The 19,897-nt window shown below is 39.8% G+C and overlaps 1 protein-coding gene across 2 annotated transcripts in view; it reads right to left on the bottom strand.

Moving 5' to 3' along the window:
• The window catches only part of ARHGAP24 (Rho GTPase activating protein 24), a 207,448-nt gene extending 193,047 nt beyond the window's left edge, over positions 1-14,401 (bottom strand). Inside the window, exon 1 of one of the 2 annotated variants that reach the window (XM_079921051.1) lies at positions 13,761-14,401. The gene's annotated coding sequence lies outside the window, so the exon portion shown is untranslated. The remainder of the gene's footprint in view (positions 1-13,760) is intronic. The other variant, XM_079921052.1, reaches the window with a different exon arrangement.
• Between the last annotated feature and the right edge of the window lie 5,496 nt (positions 14,402-19,897).

Here is a 19,897-nt window from a genome sequence, read left to right as displayed (position 1 = left end):
ATTAATACATATATCAATGAACACGAATCTTTTTTAATATAATTTTTAGTTCCTTAAAATTCAGACCTGACTCCAAAATTGAACAAGCACAATTCTTCCCATCAGGCTGGCTCTAGAGCTCTCTTAAGTGACCTACAATGCACAATTGTACATTATTGATAACCTATTTCTTTACTTGGGAAATCCCATATTCTATACAAACACTTGAAGAGGGATTTTTGTTTGTTTGGTTTTGGTTTTGGGGTTTTATGTTTCGTTTTGTTTTGTTTTAGTTTTTTTTGCCTCTATGTCTATATCTTTACTAGTCAGGATAGGCTAAGTGATGCTGCACAAACAACCAGTTCCATAACAAAAATTATTTCTGACTTACACTATTGTCCATTGTGGGTCAGCAGGAGCCTCAGCTCATCACACTCATTCAAGGACCCTAATATGTGCTCCCACAATCCCAGAGCAGTAGGAAGGGCACACGGTGACCTGGACAGTGGCACCTAAAACTTCTACCTGGAAGTGAGACACATCACTTCTGCTCATTTTTCATTGGCCAAACAAAGTTACACATCACTTCTGCTCAGAGAACAGAGAGCTGAAAATATTTGGCAAACACAATTTGTGACAGTATTTTAACACCTATAATTTCTTTTCTGGGGTTACCTCTCAAATCCTAACCATTTTTGGAAGAAAGCAATATATTACATTATTGGTTCCTATCTTTACCCCCAAATATGCCTTTATGATTTACCTGAATATGCTACAGCAGCAGCATTTAAAACACTGAAAATTCTGATAAGGCCATTATCAAAACATTTTTAAGAAGATTGCATGAATTCCCAAAATATGAACATTTAGTTCAAATTCTATCTACTTTCTTTTTTTTTTTTGACAATTTGCTTTATACATTACTTTATGCAATTCCTTCCTTTCTGTGATTCCTTTTACCTCCTTGTTGGGTTAAAAATGGTAAACACAGAACAGAATTTTGACCAGCACTGGACTCTTAGTAGGTGGCACGAGCCTGCTATTTGGATCTTACAGACCCTAGTTATAACAAATATTTACTGATTAGTGGTTAAGTGCCTGGTATATTTATTTTTAGACCAGGTTTTCATTTTTTCCAATCCAGATCATGAAGAACAAAATCATACGTGAAACAGTCACACTAAACGTGGCCAAAAACAAAGGGCTATGAGTACAGTGCCTGGAAGAATGCTTATTCGTTACTCCCTAGACTAGCATATTTCTCAGTAGAGACAAGACATATACTGCAGCCATGGAAAATCTGGGGAACTGGAGCTCTTGAAAATACCATTTATGCTACATCAAACTTGAGCCCACTCAGGCAATGTAAATATTTCCCATATGTGTTGACTGCTTGTTGCCCAGCTTCCAATTCTGAAAGAGACACTGAAAATATCCCAAATACTCCTTTTTAATTTATACCAAGAGTCTGCAGCTGTCTTTATGCCTGCAGTTGAAAGAACAGTTCTCTAATAAACTAGAAAGAGAGATATCTCACTCTGGGAAGAGTAAAAGATATAATCTTATATTTTAGGTATAAATTGAAACCATTTTCATATCCCAGAACAGATCTAAATTTCAATAAAAATAAATTGCCCTTTAAATTATAGATAACAATAAAATTAAAGACAGCCAAAATGCAATCTATCTTGAATTTTGAATTATATCCTAAAACTCTCAATATTTTGGCCCAGGATACTGTTATGGGGACCATCTTCATCACCCAAAATCAAAATATATGGTGTGATAAGGAATGATTTGTGCTGCTACATGGGGAGCAACAAGCAGTCTGAGGTCTGTACTATAGCTAATGATGTGTCAAAATTCCCAAGATATTTTGGTAACTTAAAGCAGTGCTTTTCAAAGTGTGGTCCATGGACCACCCGCATCATTATCACCTGGGCTTTTTGTTAAAATACATATTTCAGGACCCTATACCAGAGTAACTGAAGCAGACAATGTGGGCAGAGGACCAGAAATCTGCTTTCTAAGTTCTTCAGGTAACTTTTTCACCTGCTACAAAAATCTAACACTCAGGGAGTAACTGAAAGAAGACAAGAGAAAGAAATATTTAAAATCAGGGCATTGGAAGACAGGCCAGAAACTCAGACAAGGAAACATCCTTACTTAGATCTTAAAGCAAGGGGATATAAGAATCTAGTAGTCTTGGAAGAGAAAGCATCATATGGATGGCACTTTAATAGGACTTCTCAAGGGGATTTTGAAGACTCCTTAACATTGCATTTCAGGAAGGGGGCTATCATAATCTCCAGCAACAGCTGAAATGGCTGGCACTAATGTGTGTGCCATCCCCTAAGTCTTTCTGGTAGTCTACCCTGAATATCAGAAGTCCGAAATAGGCATAGCCCTGCAGAATATCTGGTTTTCTGGGATTACCAATACCTGTAATTTACTTCTCTCTACTACCATTTGACTCACTGATAGCTCAGCCCTGCCCCGCAGATTTGGGATCTCCTATTGTAACCTGAGTTCTTGCTTTTTTTAGTGTGTTAATTCCTATCTAGTGTCTAGTACTCAGGTGCTCAATGAGCCTGCATCTTGCTTTCCATTTCACCCTTAAGAAGAGTCCTATCCATGAACTCCAGCCAATCTGCTGACTGATTTCCCTGAAAACAAAAGCCTGCTTGACCTGTTTAGTATACCTGTTCTTTGACTGCCTGCTATCTTGCTCTCTCTGATGGACTGGACCTCATTTGCCACATCTTTGTATCTGTGATGCTGAGTGCTTCCCCAAATTATACCCCAGTGTTGTTAAACCTGGCAGATGCCATGTCTGGCCTCACAGAAAAGATTTTTGTTCAGAGCCTGCATCTGCACTTACATGGAGTGACAATCTCTGGTCCCACCCATGCACACAAGTCTACTTCTGCATATTCCCCCCTCTCTGTCTAAGGTAACACACTAAGCAGTAGGAAACTGGGCCATACATAGGAGGTTACCAAGTTTTGGCCAAGAAATTCCGTAGATGTCCCAGAGGACCAGTGAAAACCTAAATTTTCACTGGTCACGGAAGTTGGAAAATTCTCCCGTCATTAAATTAAGAACTCCTCAAGACTTAGATCTTCATAGGGGAAGTTCTTGCAAGTGAAAATTCAGTATTTATTCTTTGAGTAAACTGTAAACTCCTCAGAAAGTCAGTAAGTGATTTTTTCCTTTCTGTATGGAGCCCTTAGACTTGGAGCAGATATTACTTTTTGGGCAGCTTAGCTGTGCTTTAAGAACTTGGGTAAGGATCACTCATTTACCAGTATGGGCTCAGTTTATAAGGCACTTTTAGACAGGCAACAATCGTGAGCAAATCACCAAAATTTCAGCATTTGCTCCGTATCACTTAAGAGAACACCAGTGAGGAATAGAAAGATAACAGATGTTTCTGGTCCTTAGAGATCAGAATTTGGATGAAATGGAAACTAAAATATGAAGCTCTATTAAGCTGTCTCATGCAGAGATTCTCCTATAAGATTATTCTTTTCATTTCCTAGTCCTCTCACTTCTACGCTCAAGCTCAACACAGGTCAAAGCCTACACTTTGCCTTTCTGGCCTTGATATGTCTCCCACTTCAAAGAAAAACAAGAATAGCGTAATAAGATTACAAACCATTACTTCCACACTAGCATTTTCTATAGCAACACAGACAAAAAAGTAATTGGTTTAAGTTTAAAAAAAAATGATCTCTGTAGAAGGAAGTAATGGATGTTGGTTTACAAAGTCAGGTGTATAAAGTGTAACTTCTTATTCTTTTATACTATCAAGTGACTGAAGCTTAATCTTGGTTAATCCAGGGCCCTCACTTTCTCGGGAGCAAACATCTAGGGTTCCATGTCTGGGATGGGGGAGAGTGGCAAAGTGGTCTGTGGTCATCATCCTCTGCACACACGGACATCTCTGAGATGCTGATTTCTACCTTCCTGGTCTGTTCCTGGACTTCAGTCCACAGGCCCAGGGACTAAGTCCTCTTTGTCCTGGCTCCTGGCTTCTGCAGGCTTGACTCTCATGTTGCCCCTTCTCTTCTCCTCCTGGCTGCATTGAGGGCGTGGGGATAAGCTGGGAGGCTGTTTTGGATATGTTTGCCTAGATACTCATGTCTAATGACCTGGCACCACACAGAGCAGCACTAAAAAATGATTCATTTTATAACCTTCATGCACTTCATATAGGAAGTGATTCACAGATTCCTCTACGTTCCCCCAGTCATATCCAGGTTTTCAGGTCTGTCTCCCATGTGTCCGGCTCAGGGAGTGGGAGAGAGGGTGGCAGAACATGGAGCCCTTACTTGGAACCCACCATCGTCCAAGCATCTAATGTCCCTTTGCTTCCCTCTGATGTTTCCCTTTGGTCCCACTACCATGAGAATCATTATCTGATCTTGGGGATGGAATAAAGGATCTGTTTTATTTTGTTGTTGTTGTTATAATTTAAACTGGATCCTGAGGATTTACGGAGTTAGCTTTTTGAAACTCAAAAGCTGTTACAAACAAAAATATCCAAAACATTTCTTTCTGAATTATCCCTTTCCTGAGGCAATATTTGTAATAAAAACAAATGGAATTTGAGCGAATATAAGGGGATAGACCATGAATGAATATCTCAAACTACTTCTTGAATGTCAGCACTGAGTCTAAGCCTCCATCATATAAAGGGATTGCCGAAACTCTCACAAATGGTGAAGAAGCTAAAATAAACAAATTTTAATAAAACTAACCCTAACCCTAACCTGAATGGCAAAATGAGTGAAGGTGGCAAAAAAAAAAGCTCATCTGCTTTATCATGAAATCTGACTAAATATGAAATAAAATATATAGAGAGCAAAAACCTGGAATATTCTACCCAGAGGGAAAAAGAAGCAAGCTCATATTCTCTTGCCTGTGTCTTTTTACTTTCCAGTTGACTAACCAGATGTCTAGTGAGACAGGTTGGCCCATCCTTTAACATATCATTATATGGGAAAACCTTGCACATGATTTATGTACCTTTGTAACAACAAGACTAGAGTAATATCGGGCCCCTAAATTTGGCGTCTGCCTGTCAGGCACTGTACTGTACACTGGTCAAAAAACCTGTAAGACAAAGCCCCTGGCCTCCAGGAGCTCGGAGTATAGCAGAGCTAGGGAAGTAGACCAGTAAGTAAGAAGTTAAAGTGCAAAGCAATGGAAGCCATAGCAGAGTGCTGTGGGATTAAAGGGTACGGATGGAATCAGGGAGACCATCTAAGAAGAGGTAGTGATTTCTAGAAAGACAAGACTGAGGAACTATGGTCTAGGCTGAAAGACCGCCTATGTGTGGCAAATAACACAAAGGGGAGGCTGCAGAGATGCTGACTCCAGGTGTTCATATGAGAAGATGGCAGAGATGGGGACAAACCTGACAGGAGGGAAACATTCACTCTTATCAAGTTAGTTATCCTGAGCCATTTCCTCCAATCTCTGTGTGTGTTCATAAGCAATACAGGTTTTCATATCATAAAACTGCCATAACATAATGTTCATACTATTTTGAAATGTACATGTATATCTCTGACACACAGAGCTTTACTGCAGAGAGCACTGTGGAGCATTGGAAGTTGCACTTTGGGGATAATTCATAAATATTTCATTATTCTAGTTGGTATGTATGTCCCTAATTCCCATTTCAGGAGTTAAAGAAGTTTAAAGTCAAGTGCTTGGAAGGCTTTCTCTACCAAAAAGCAGTTCCTGTGAATGGATCTCTAATATACATACTAGAGTGAACGAGTCCTGCTGACACAGAAAGATAGAGGGAGGAGAGAAGACTCAGGCTTATTCTATGTAATGTTGAGACTGTTCAATGAATTAATATTCCAAGAAGTTGCCAGCATAACTGTAAGGTAGATGTTCTTATAGAGGAAACATGTTCTAGATTTGCTTTATGATCATGGATAAGTCACATAGCCTACTTTGGACTGTTTTGGTCATTTGACATATGGGGGGGGCTCAATTACAAGATCTTTAAGATCCCATCCAACTTCCCTATTATATGATTTAGGCAACTTCCATTTATAAGTAATTAATGAGCTGATTAAGGACATGAAATAAGCCACAGAACCCTTTGATGCTAAGAAAGAGTCTAAGTCCTCTGACAGAAATAACTTAGCAGTCTCTGGGGGAAAGCACTAAAGGAGACACTAGCATAGCTTTTAAAAAACCCATATTGGATACAAGGGCAAATGGTCAGTTTATCTATCCAAAGTGACAGACATGTATCAATTTGGAAAAACTAAATTAACTCATTGCTTGCGGTTAAAACTATAGTGAAATAATATTCATGGCATACATCTGAAAACCCTTAATCATTACTTTGGAGTATTTCTGATCAAATTTGACCATGTCACTGCATGGAATTTTAACTTCAAAGAAAGAGAAGCAGTATGCAAATGAGGCAGGGAGCCTACTATCAAAAAACCTAGGATAGACTTCTGGCTACTCCACTTGTTTGCTTTGTGACTATAAGGTTGAGTCGTAAAGAATAAAGAAAACCACATATAAATATAAAAGAAAAGTGTTTATTTCCATCATGTAGTTCGTAGTTATTAAAAAAGAAAAAAACCCACTTTGTTTAACTTTTCTTGCTCTCCTTTCTTAAAAGAAAATAATGGGACAGGAGATGCCTTTGTCTCAAAATGAAATGCAACACCCACTTACCTTTGTTTTACCATCACTTGCAATTGGGCTAAGATCATTGGTATTATCTGGGTTTAACTTTAGTGTGGGTTTCTTCAAAAAACCAAATTGAACTCATGAAGAATAAAACAGTTTCTTTAAGATTAATTGAAAAAAAAATGGAAAAAAAAAGATTAATTGGATTTCACTTTTTAAGGATGTTTAGTGTAAATATAATAAAATTTGCTCTTTTGAGTATTGAAGGAAGGAAGGAACGTGAGGGAAGTGTACAGAGCACTAGCTAGAACTTATGCACGTTAGCCATTTTTGGAACCCTTATTTTATGTGAGAAAATGAAAACTTAGAAATATTAAGTAACTTGCATAGGATGATACCTGTAAATTGTGCCAGGGCTGGGCCTCAAGTCCTGAAATTCAGCTCCATAGCCCTTGCTCTTAACCCTCTACTAAGAACTCACTGAAAAATTGAGGGAGAATATACATATATATCTCTTCTAAATTGCCAGTAGTGTGGAAGATGGACCGGAGTGGTAAAGTATTAGGGAGATAATTAAATTCTGAGCAAGATGGTGGCCATGAGAATGAAGAGGAAAAAATGCTGGGAATACACATTTTTTAATTCTATAATCACCATCACCTGACTGTATAGGAAGTGAGGAAGGAGATAAAGATGAAGGGCTGGTTTGAGCTGGGGTAAGATAAGGAGTTTGAAGCACTGGAATACCTCCATTGCTGGAGACAGCATTGTATAGGAGGCTCTGACTAGCAGGGCAACTACGTAAGGTTGTACAGACAAGTTGGGGCTGAGATACAGCCCAGTTCCCTGCCAAGTCAAAGCATTGTGCATCCAGAGGAAGGGGACCTTTACTATAACTTGTATAAAGTATGGATTAGAAGAGGTCTTGCTGACCAGATCTCTAGATTGGCCTTTAAGTTGAAGCCGTGAGACTGGATGCAATCTTCTGAGGAAGAAAGTATAATGGGGGGAAATAAAACAAACACACAAGGAGGTGGGAAGAAGACAGGAGCCCTCTGAAGAGAGTGAAGAAAAAAGAAATGGAAGTACAGGCCAGTACAAGATCCCTAACATCTCACGACAGAAATATTTCAAGAAGAGGAAATAGTATAAATGGTAGAAAAAGCAGAGGTGGGCACAAGGATAAGAAGCTGTTGGATTTAACCATTAATTAACCATCATTAGCAACCTCTGAGAGAAATTTTCAGTATTGTGATAGAAATAAATGCCAAACTGCAAAGAGTTATAGAGTCAGAGGGAGGCGAGGAAGCAGAGGCAGAAAATGCAAATTCTTCTTGGCACCAAGAAGAGAAAGCTTGGTTGAGAAAGCTGAGTGTGTATTTGTTTAGTGTAGCAGAGGCTTGAACATTGGTTGTACCCTGAGGAAAAGCAAAGGTGCAAGTAAAAGGATATAATTTATGAAGTAAGGCCTGGTTTCATCTTCATAAATATTTTGTTTAAAAGTTCCATAAACACCAGTGGCCCAGGAAATTCTTTAGCAAATACTCATTAATGAAATGACAGCTATTTAAAAATGTTCCCATAGCTATTATATGTTTATCACCCCTTGTGTAATAAAGACTTCTGGCATGGAATTTTGAGTTCTTTCTTTAGTATGAGAACTCTTCCGTTCCCTGAGGATTTTCAGAGAATAGGGTACATGGTTGACCTCTTACTCAGACAGAAGGAAATTATGCTTTCACCTCTTGCCCCTGAATAAATTTATCGCCCAGTCATTACTTCTTCTGGATGAATATAGAAATTAGACTGAAAGCTGGAAGTCTGGATTCTAGATGAGTAATATTTCCGGACTTAGTTCTCCTACTCTGTAAAAAGAGAGATTTGGACTTGCTAATTTCTAAGTCATTACAGCTCTAAAATAATCAAATGAACAAAAATCATATGTAAATGAATGCTTATCCTTATTTTGTTTATCAAAGAACACACTGAAACAACATGGGTTCCCAAAGATGGGGGCACATATTCTATTATGTACGGTATAGTCATAGAATGGAATATTATACACTTGTCAATTATCTATTTTCCAAAGTGTTCTGAATGATATAGAAAAAGTTGCCAATAAAATGTTACATGAAATAGGTGGAAATCAAATGTGCAGTGTTAAGCCAATTTTGTAAAAATAAGATGAAACAAAATGTTGGTACTGTATTATGTACATAGATACAGAAAGAAGTCTCACAATAGGAATTAATCTTCTAGAGAGTGGAATTGGTGAGAATAATTTATTTTGTCACTCTCTTTATAACCATTATAATTGTTAACTCCCTTGTGAGTTGGGAAAGGCATTTTACATTTGAGGTTTACAAGAAGGTTGTTTTCATTTCCACTGTATTCAACTCTACTTACAATGTTTTCATGTGTGGAGAAGGAGGACCTATAAGTGCCGTCTTCCCTGCTGGACTAGCACCATGTTGCAGAGAAGGACCACAGAAGACACGCTTGATATTAAACATATTCAAAAGCAAGCAGGTTGGAGATAGAAGCTACAGAAACATGAAAATTGCTCCTTAGAATTACTATTATTTTTTGTTAGTTTGGAAAGATGTCAGTGTTTGCCTAGATCTTTCTAACTTATATAATCTTTAAAGTTTTTTTTTAAATTTTAAGATCACCAAAATAATATTTGGCTTGTAAAATTGTCTTAGACTCAGACACATTTATTTATTCTTCTAATTTCCTACTGTCTCCCCACAAAATATATATATATATATAATATTAATACAATCAAATGCTAGCAACATCTGCTGTAGCAAATGTATTATAAATCCCACAGTACCTTCAGCAAAATAAACCAAACAAAAAAGGGGTAGGGCTTCCCTGGTGGCGCAGTGGTTGAGAGTCCGCCTGCCGATGTAGGGGACACCGGTTCGTGCCCTGGTCCGGGAAGATCCCACATGCCACGGAGCGGCTGGGCCCGTGAGCCATGGCCGCTGAGCCTGCGCGTCCGGAGCCTGTGCTCCGCAACGGGAAAGGGGTAAAGGAAAATGGCTGAAACCTCCGTGTCCTCCAACTCTGCTTTTTAAATTATTTTTGACAATAGGCACCTGATGCTTTTTCTTCATAGAAATGTACAGTTCCAAATTACTGTGTGCTAACAGCAATTTCCTAATTTGTTAAATGGCATTGTCTAATGAAGTTTTCATGTTTTAGCATGACCCAGCAGTAAACTAAATAACAAATACTCCAATAATAAAATATGAAGTAAAACATATGGTTTTAGTATCATGTTATTTGTTAATACCGTTTTAAGTTATATTCATTCAACAAACACTTATTGCATGACTAAGACATACCAAAAGAACCTTAGTCTTTGACCACATCACCTTTTAAATTCTCTAGAAGTACCAATTTAGTACATTAAACAAAGGCCAATATATAAGGATGTAGTTCAGTCAGTTTGAGCATCTCTTCTTTCCTGAGAGGTTGTAATTGAAAATAAACTAAATGCAGATTTTTATGGGAACAAATCAATTATCTCTCTGTTCAGCAATTTAGGAAATATCAACAGCTTCTCTCCCTAGCTCACAACCTACAGCATTAAGCTTGACAGCCCCTTGGAACACATACATCTTGCTCACTGAATTCTAGTTCATGAGGGGCTAGCTTCTGAGACTTCTGGAGAATCCTCACGAGGTTATGTTAAAAAGGATCCTTACAAGGCATTATCAGTGAACACTGTCATGTGTTAATTTATTTTAGCTTTTTCTTCCTTTACTAGTTTGATAAAGCATTTTCTAAATAGAAGTCTTCCCAAGTGTGTATTCCTAATGGCATTAAGTTTTCAGGGATTTTTTTTTTTTTTTTTTTTTTTTTTGCGGTACGAGGGCCTCTCACTGTTGTGGCCTCTCCCGTTGCAGAGCACAGGCTCCGGATGCGCAGGCTCAGCGGCCATGGCTCACGGGCCCAGCCGCTCTGCGGCATGGGGGAATCCCCCTGGACCAGGGCACGAACCCGCGTCCCCTGCATCGGCAGGCGGACTCTCAACCACTGCGCCACCAGGGAAGCCCTCAGGGATTTTACGTTTAGATGTTGTGGTAATATAGTTCTCATGCAAAATATGCATCATATATAAAATTTCCTAATTAGGTATGAATGTGAAAATTAAATTCTGATTAACCTGAAATAGTCAAGTAAGGGAAACCTTCATCATATTGACTTAAAATAACAATAGTATACTTTCAAATTTAAAGAGTTATGTTTCAATTAGAATATCATTTTATTTTAAAATAACTCATGCCATTTAACTGAAAGAAGGAGGGAGGGAAAAATCTCTATCTTTTAGACAATGTTTCTAAATTTATGTAGACCCTAAATTCACTGTTGCAGACAAAAGGCAGTCCTTAATTCATTGTTTCAAACAGAAAGACTTTGTCATATACACCACAAGATGCTTTAACACCTAGAACAATTCTACGGTGACTAGGAGAAATCTGTATTTAAAAAAACAGCTTAAGTTTAAAAAGGGCCTCCAATACAAAAGGCCTCACAATGTAGTTCTATACAAAGCTCTATGATCAAGTCATTAGCAGTGGATTCTAATTAAAGTTGGAATGTAGAATTGCCCTGGACTCAGCTTATAGCTTCACGTATCTGTCTAATATACCCAGTTTTAATATTTTTCTTGTGTAGAATAGAATTATCAAGATCATTGAGAAACCAGTGATTCATTTTGCTCTGAAATGCACAACATAAAAAATATTGGAAGATAAGAAAACATATATTCAGCTACTAAATTCAATGCTTTACAGTATTTTCAGCTTAAAAAAAAGCTGCAAGAGAAGATGCAGTTAAAGAAACCAAGATATTATTGAGACAATTAGCCTTGCATTCCTCTTTTTTCCCTAAAGTATCATCACCACACAGAAGAATTGCATAGACTAGATGATGATGATTTTTTTTCCTTTTCTCTCTTTCCTACAAAGCAGTATTATGCTATTTCCGAGTCATACATGCATGTGAATAGCATATGTGTGAATGGGACTAAAATAGAATACATAGTACTTGATTAATATTAATTAATATTATAGACCCCTTGGGATTTGGCTAGTCACTGATTCCTTGACACATGTCTCCAATAACTGTATAAAAAGCAGAACAGGGCTTCCCTGGTGGCGCAATGGTTAAGAATCTGCCTGCCAATGCGGGGGACATGGGTTCGAGCCCTGGTCCGGGAAGATCCCACATGCCATGGAGCAACTAAGCCCGTGCGCCACAACTACTGAGCCTGCGCTCTAGAGCCCGTGAGCCTCAGCTACTGAAGCCCGTGAGCCACAGCTACTGAAGCCCGTGCGCCTAGAGCCCGTGCTCCACAACAAGAGAAGCCACTGCAATGATAAGTGTGTGCACCACAACGAAGAGCAGCCCCTGCTCGCCATAACTAGAGAAAGCCTGTGCACAGCAACAGAGACCCAGTACAGCCAAAAATAAATAAATAAAATAAGTAAATTTTTTTTAAAAAAAAAGCAGAACAAATAGCACTTTCTGTATTTGATGCAGGAATGAGGTAGTTATCCCAGAGCCACTTCCATGACAACACAACTAAGAACTTGGACATAAACCAAGTCTCCTAAGCACCTAAAATAGATGTCACTGTGTCTACGTACTTTGGTTCTACACTTTCCTCATAAAAGATTCTCTTGGGGTCTTCAGATAAAGTTATTGTCTCTCATTCCTTCCATAATTTTTTATAAACTTGTTTGTTTTCTGGTTTCCTTGTGCACAGCACAAATGAAATAATAATTACAAAGGGATGGTTGAGGCTGAAGACAGTTGTTAGAGAATGCAAACTGTCCACATCAGTAGGTAATGAAATCCCATTTCCATATGGATGGTGGACACACACATAAAAAATGTCCTATAAGAATAATATAACAAGTTTTAAAAGCATAGTAATTATGTGACCTTTTGACATAAGAATAGGCTTACACACCACAGAATAGAGCCCCCAAGTATTATTATATTATAGAATAATTCCATTATGTGTATTCATGACGAGAATACCGAGCAATTCAGAAAACATTAAATTGAATTTAGTCTCCTCCAGAGAGATAGCAAAATATATAGTGGATTTCAGAAAGATGACTCTCCAAAAATGGCTAAATCCTTTCTAAAACTTTTGGAGTTTTCAGTGGTAGACTTGTAAGATTTCTTTCTGGAAAGTCCACAGATAGAGAACTCCTTTTATTGACCAGCAGCAAATACTATATATTAGTTAACCAGGCCTCTGGGGAAAGAGTGACATCTCAGATGACAGTGGTACAAGGGGTCTTTTCTGTCCACTCCACTGCCACGTGGGCTATTCCTCTTCTTCTGCTCCGAAAGCCCCTCCATAGCTCAGTGATTTAAAATCTTATGGCAAACATCACTCTTAGAAATGTTGTCCCTTTAAGGTGGATGAGCTTAACAAGATAAACTTCATTTTAAAAAAAGCAGGCTTACCAGAATTTTTAAAGATAAATGGGGGTAAAGGGAAGGAAGGGTTAAAATTAACAAGTATAGAAACAAACTAAAGATAAAACCCCAATTCAAAAGCTTGTGTTTTCCAGGTCAGACCCACCAAGCTGTAATGAGGTCAGGGAGCCTCGACTGAGCCAAAGTGCCTGGAGCTGCCCTGTGCTGGTCCTCTTATCTGATTGGCTATATAGGTTTTATACTTGAAGCTGATGATGCATTAACCAATCTCTGCCCCCCCTCCCCCCAGGTCAAGAGCATTCTGTAATATTAAAGCATATCCCTCTTTATTTGATATGAACAATAAAACATAAAAACCACCCATGACAAGAAGAAACAAAGGACAAAGTTAAACTAAGCTTCAAAATAAAATAACAACAATTATTAGGTTCCTGAAAACAAAACTAAACAAAATCTGAGCAGCTTCAACCACCAACAGCTACAAAACAATACTAAAGAGCTAAAGAGCTAAGATATTTTAGAGTGTGTTTTCTCTCAGAATAGAGGCAAAGTGGGAGAAAAAGGTCAAATGACCACAGAATACTTGTGCCCGAAACAAATGAACCCTGAAGGAGATTTCAGTGAGTAAAAAACAGTACCTTATAAGTAACTGGTCTTGTCTACTCACAGCTGTTTCCAGTGCCGACTCTTGTTTAACTGTCTACTGACTTCAGTTTAAAGTTAATTCTGTTGGCAAAAAAGTACAGAGCTTGTCTGGAAAATGCTGTTTGGACATAAACCATTCCTTTCAAAGCGGTGGTAGCTGTAGTTAAGTTTTCTTGTAGAGGGGGATATAAACCCTTCCTGTAGCTAATTTTATTCCTCCTCCTTCCCCTCAGACTTAGTCAGTATCCTCCTATCCCATATATTGAAGAAAGAGACTAGGAGGGAAGAAAAAAAAAAAAAAAAAAAAAAAAAAACTGCCAGGAAATATACCTTAAATAATGTAGTATTTGAGCATTCAGAAAAAAGACAAAAATTTTTTTTAAAAAGAAAAGGAGAATTAAAAATGAGAAGCGTAGAAAGCACAACAGGATCTTAAATATAATTTAATCCAATGCCCTCATTTTATAAATAATGAAACTGATGCCCAGAGAAAACATGATTTGTGCAAGGTCACTCACATAGCTCATTCGTGCCAGCTAAGAATAGTTACCAGGTTTCACAATTCCCAATTCAATGCTTTTTCTACTACGCTAGTGTACCTGAGGGGAAATGGTTTAGCTTTTTCCTCTGTATCCTTGTATAATACCCAAATGAGCTGGCAGGATGAGTAACACAATTACAGTGTGAGAACAATCTGTCCTCAGAAAAAAAAATTTCCCTCCACTTTAAAATCCTTAAGAGTGAAAGTCTCTCTATAATGCCTAATTTCTTTTATACTTAGGAAATAATCTTTCCACTGATGATTTTCCAGAATATTTTTATGACTCAGGAGTTGCCATTTTTCAGGGGATGTGAACATCCCTTAGTGCTTACAGAGAACTACTTCTGAAAGGGATGGACCTGTGACAGGTGTTCAGTATTTCTACCCAGTATCAGTGGTATTGTTACATGGCTCTCGAATGGGAAACACATTACTATTACCAAAAATCTCCACTTCAAATTTGTCAGAAAAATTTTTACCACACATACAAGTTTATTCTTGACTATTATTTATTATACATGACCAAATAATTATAAAAGTATACTTTTTAAAATGAAAATTGGATTAGATTTTTTGAAACATGTTTTCCAAAATGCTGAGTAATTAATGCATACAGTATCATTTTTACAACACTGACGAATAAGCAATTCATATTCAGAACACGTAAATGCTGAGAGAGAAATCTCGTAAAACCAAGTGCTTCTTGACACAATGGCACAATCCTATTCTCCTTTTATTCTGAACTGTCTGATTGTGCTCTATGCAAAGGGAAATTCCACAGACATTAACATCTAATCTACATTTATACGTAACACTAATATGTCAAATATGACAAGTTTGACACACTGATATGTATTTCTTGGGCTTACTAAAAGTTTTCCATATTTTCCTTTTATTTCTTTTTTGATTTGAACATTTTGCCTGTTGTCTGTTAGAAAAGGCAGAAAGGAAGCGTGAGTAAAACTTTGAAAGAGAAGTAGGCTGTGAGGAGACACACAGAGATTTAGATGGATTCAGGGTTGTTGAGCGGACTCAGGAAAAAAGGTGTAGAGAGAAGTCACATACCAGCAGGTTGTTTAGAACAGAAGTGGGCTGAGCCACAGACAATAGATTATAGGTATTGACTTCAGGAACCAAAGTCTCTCAAAATAGGTTAAGCAAAGAAAGAACCAGCAATTTTGGTGACCAGTGCAAGCAACAGGAAATTGGCCCTCAAACTTACTTTGTAATTCATGACATGGTTCCTTTCTACGAATTGGGAGGGAAGCAAGCGCTGTTAATATGTGAAATTCAGCACGATCTAAAATAGCACAGTGATATATGACCATTTAAAACTTTTTTGTCCCTTTATATTTAGGACCCTTGGACATACTCCAGGTTGCCCTACACTGGGCATGCTCTGAATTTCAGAATACTAAGGTAGTTTAGAGGGGAAGAGTCACTGTGTTATGAAGACGGAATCTGTGGAGTTGAATTCCACTGATGGGAGAAGTACTTACGGCAGAGGTGAACTCCAGGGCAGACTGTATTAACACAGACAAGGCAGTCGGAATTCTCTAACTCTTGATCTCCTCCTCCTTTTCAGGTTTACAGTAACGTAAGAAGAAAGCTTGTACTAAAGAATCCCAGAGAGCAGTTTTGTGATAGCAGTGAAGGGAAGTGAATGCATGAACAGTTATTAGATTATTCTATGCTTGGGAGAAGTTTTCATACATGGAAGTTTTTAACAGGCCCAGGGGACTGATGCACATAAAAAATCTCAAGCATTAACCTTCTTAAACCAATTCCAGCACATGCTTACTTGGTTGCCCATTTCCTCTCACAATCCAGTCTCCTAGCAGCAGCCAGAGTAATTATTCCCCTCTTCCTCTCCTCTGCTGGTTTCTATCATTCCCTGCTACATATCATCCAATGGTTTTCCATCATTACTCTCCTTCATCCCTTCCAATGGTTTCCCATTATCCCCTGGTTCATAGGGTCCAATAGTTTCCCATCATTCCCTGTTTCATCCCTATAAGTTTCCCACTGCCCTTCGTATAAATCCAAATGCCTAACTATAGCCTCCTAGGCTCTTCATCATTTCGCCCCTGTTTATCTTTCCTGCTGCTTTCCTAACCTGTTGTTCCATCTGTCTAGCATGTTCCTCCCTCATATCTTCACAGAACTATCCCCCTTCTCAGCACTCAAAGCTCATCTCAAATGCTTCCTCTCAGCTTCCAGGAAGATGGCGGAAGAGTAAGACGTGGAGATCACCTTCCTCCCCACAGATACACCAGAAATACATCCACACGTGGAACAACTCCTACAGAACACCTACTGAACGCTGGCAGAAGACCACAGACCTCCCAAAAGGCAAGAAACCCCCCACGTACCTGGGTAGGGCAAAAGAAAAAAGAATAAACAGAGACAAAAGAATAGGGACGGTACCTGCACAAGTGGGAGGGAGCTGTGAAGGAGGAAAGGATTCCACACACTAGGAAGCCCCTTCGCGGGCGGAGACTGCGGGTGGTGGAGGGGGAAAGCTTTGAGCTGCGGAGGAGAGCACAGCCACAGGGGTGCGGAGGGCAAAGCGGAGAGATTCCCGCACAGGGGATCAGTGCTGACCAGCACTCACCAGCCTGAGAGGCTTGTCTGGTCACCTGCCGGGGCGGGCGGGGCTGGGAGCTGAGGCTCGGGCTTCAGTCGGAGCGCAGGGAGAGGACTGGGGTTGGCGGCGTGAACACAGCCTGCAGGGGGATAGTGCCCCACGGCTAGCCGGGAGGCAGTCCGGGGAAAAGCCTGGACTTGCCAAAGAGGCAAGAGACTTTTTCTTACCTCTTTGTTTCCTGATACGCGAGGAGAGGGGATTAAGAGCGTTGCTTAAAGGAGCTCCAGAGACGGGCGCGAGCCGCGGCTAAAAGCGCGGACCCCAGAGACGGGCATGAGACGCTAAGGCTGCTGCTGCCGCCACCAAGAAAGCCTGTGTGCGAGCACAGCTCACTCTCCACACCCCCCTTCCGGGGAGCCTGTGCAGCCCTCCACTGCCAGGGTCCCGGGATCCAGGGACAACTTCCCCGGGAGAACACACGGCGCGCCTCAGGCTGGTGCAACGTCATGCGGGCCTCTGCCGCCGCAGGCCCGCCCCGCACTCCGTGCCCCTCCCTCCCCCCAGCCTGAGTGAGCCATAGGCCCCGAATCAGCGGCTCCTTTAACCCCGTCCTGTCTGAGCGAAGAACAGACGGTCTCTGGCGACGCAGAGGCGGGGCCAAATCCGAAGCTGAACCCCGGGAGCTGTGAGAACAAAGAAGAGAAAGGGAAATCTTTCCCAGCAGCCTCAGGAGCAGCGGATTAAAGCTCCACAATCAACTTGATGTACCATGCATCTGTGGAATACATGAATAGACAACGAATCATCCCAAATTAAGGAGGTGGACTTTGAGAGCAATATTTATGATTGTTTCCCCTTTTCCTCTTTTTGTGAGTGTGTGTGTCTATGCCTCTGTGTGAGATTTTATCTGTATAGCTTTGCTTCCACCATTTGTCCTAGGGTTCTATCCGTCCGTTTTCTTGTTTTATTTTAATAATTTTTTTATTTTAATTATTTTATTTTATTTTACTTTATCTTCTTTCTTTCTTTCTTTCCTTCCTTCCCTCCTTTAGACAACGAATCATCCCAAATTGAGGCGGTGGACTTTGAGAGCAGAATTTATTATTTTTGCCCCTTCTCCTCTTTTTGTGAGTGTGTATGTATATGCTTCTGTGTGAGATTTTGTCTGTATAGCTTTGCTTCCACCATTTGTCTTAGGGTTCTATCCGTCCGTTCTTTTGTGTTTTTTTAAATTTTTTTCTTAATAATTATTTTTTATTTCAATAACTTTATTGTATTTTATCTTACTTTTTTTTACTTTATCTTCTTTCTTTCTTTTTTCCTTCCTTCCCTCCTTCCTTCCTCCCTCCCTCCCTCCTTTCTTTCTTTCTTTCTTTCTTGTTCTACTAATTCTTTCTTTCTACTTTGTCTCCCTTTTATTTTGAGCCGTGTGGATGAAAGGCTCTTGGTGCTGCAACCAGCAGTCAGTGCTGTGCCTCTGAGGTGGGAGAGCCAACTTCAGGACACTGGTCCACAAGAGACCTCCCAGCTACACATAATATCAAACAGCGAAAATCTCCCAGAGATCTCCATCTCAACAGCAGCCCCCAGCTTAACTCAACGACCAGCAAGCTACAGTGCTGGACACGCTATGCCAAACAACTAGCAAGACAGGGACACAACCCCACCCATTAGCAGAGAGGCTGCCTAAAATCATAATAAGTCCACAGACACCCCAAAACACAACACCACACGTGGACCTGCCCACCAGAAAGATAAGATCCAGCCTCATCCACCAGAACGCAGGCACTAGTCCCCTCCACCAGGAAGCCTACACAACCCACTGAACCAACCTTAGCCACTGGGGACAGACAACAAAAACAATGGGAACTACGAACGTGCAGCCTGCAAAAAGGAGACCCAAAACAGTAATATAAGCAAAATGAGAAGACAGGAAAACACACAGAAGATGAAGGAGCAAGATAAAAACCCACTAGACCTAACAAATGAAGAAGAACTAGACAGTCTACCTGAAAAAGAATTCAGAATAATGATAGTAAAGATGATCCAAAATCTTGGAAATAGAATAGAGAAAATGCAAGAAACATTTAACAACGACCTAGAAGAGCTAAAGATGAAACAAACAATGATGAACAACACAATAAATGAAATTAAAAATACTCTAGGGATTCCCTGGCGGCGGAGTGGTTGGGAGTCTGCCTGACGACGCAGGGGACGCGGGATTGTGCCCCAGTCCGGGAGGATCCCACATGCCGCGGAGAGGCTGGGCCCGTGAGCCATGGCCACTGAGCCTGCACATCCGGAGCCTGTGCTCCGCAACGGGGGAGGCCACAGCAGTGAGAGGCCAGCGTATGGCAAAATAAAAAAAAAACAAAAATACTCTAGATGGGATCAATAGCAGAATAACTGAGGCAGAAGAACGAATAGTGACCTGGAAGATAAAATAGTGGAAATAACTACTGCAGAGCAGAATAAAGAAAAAAGAATGAAAAGAACTGAGGACAGTCTCAGAGACCTCTGGGACAACATTAAACACACCAACATTTGAATTATACGGGTTCCAGAAGAAGAAGAGAAAAAGAAAGGTACTGAGAAAATATTTGAAGAGATTACAGTTGAAAACTTCCCTAATATGGGAAAGGAAATAGTCAATCAAGTCCAGGAAGCACAGAGAGTCCCATACAGGATAAATCCAAGGAGAAATACGCCATGACACATATTAATCAAACTGTCAAAAATTAAATACAAAGAAAACATATTAAAAGCAGCAAGGGAAAAACAACAAATAACACACAAGGGAATCGCCATAAGGTTAAGAGCTGATCTTTCAGCAGAAACTCTGCAAGCCAGAAGGGACTGGCAGGACATATTTAAAGTGATGAAGGAGAAGAACCTGCAACCAAGATTACTCTACCCAGCAAGGATCTCATTCAGATTTGATGGAGAAATTAAAACCTTTACAGACAAGCAAAAGCTGAGAGAGTTCAGCACCTCCAAACCAG

Source organism: Stenella coeruleoalba (assembly GCF_951394435.1).
Source record: "Stenella coeruleoalba genome assembly, chromosome: 4".
In the NCBI taxonomy this organism is placed as follows: Eukaryota; Metazoa; Chordata; class Mammalia; order Artiodactyla; family Delphinidae; genus Stenella; species Stenella coeruleoalba.
The sequence above is the reverse complement of the archived record's forward strand: the minus strand, read 5'-3'. Positions and strand labels throughout refer to the sequence as shown.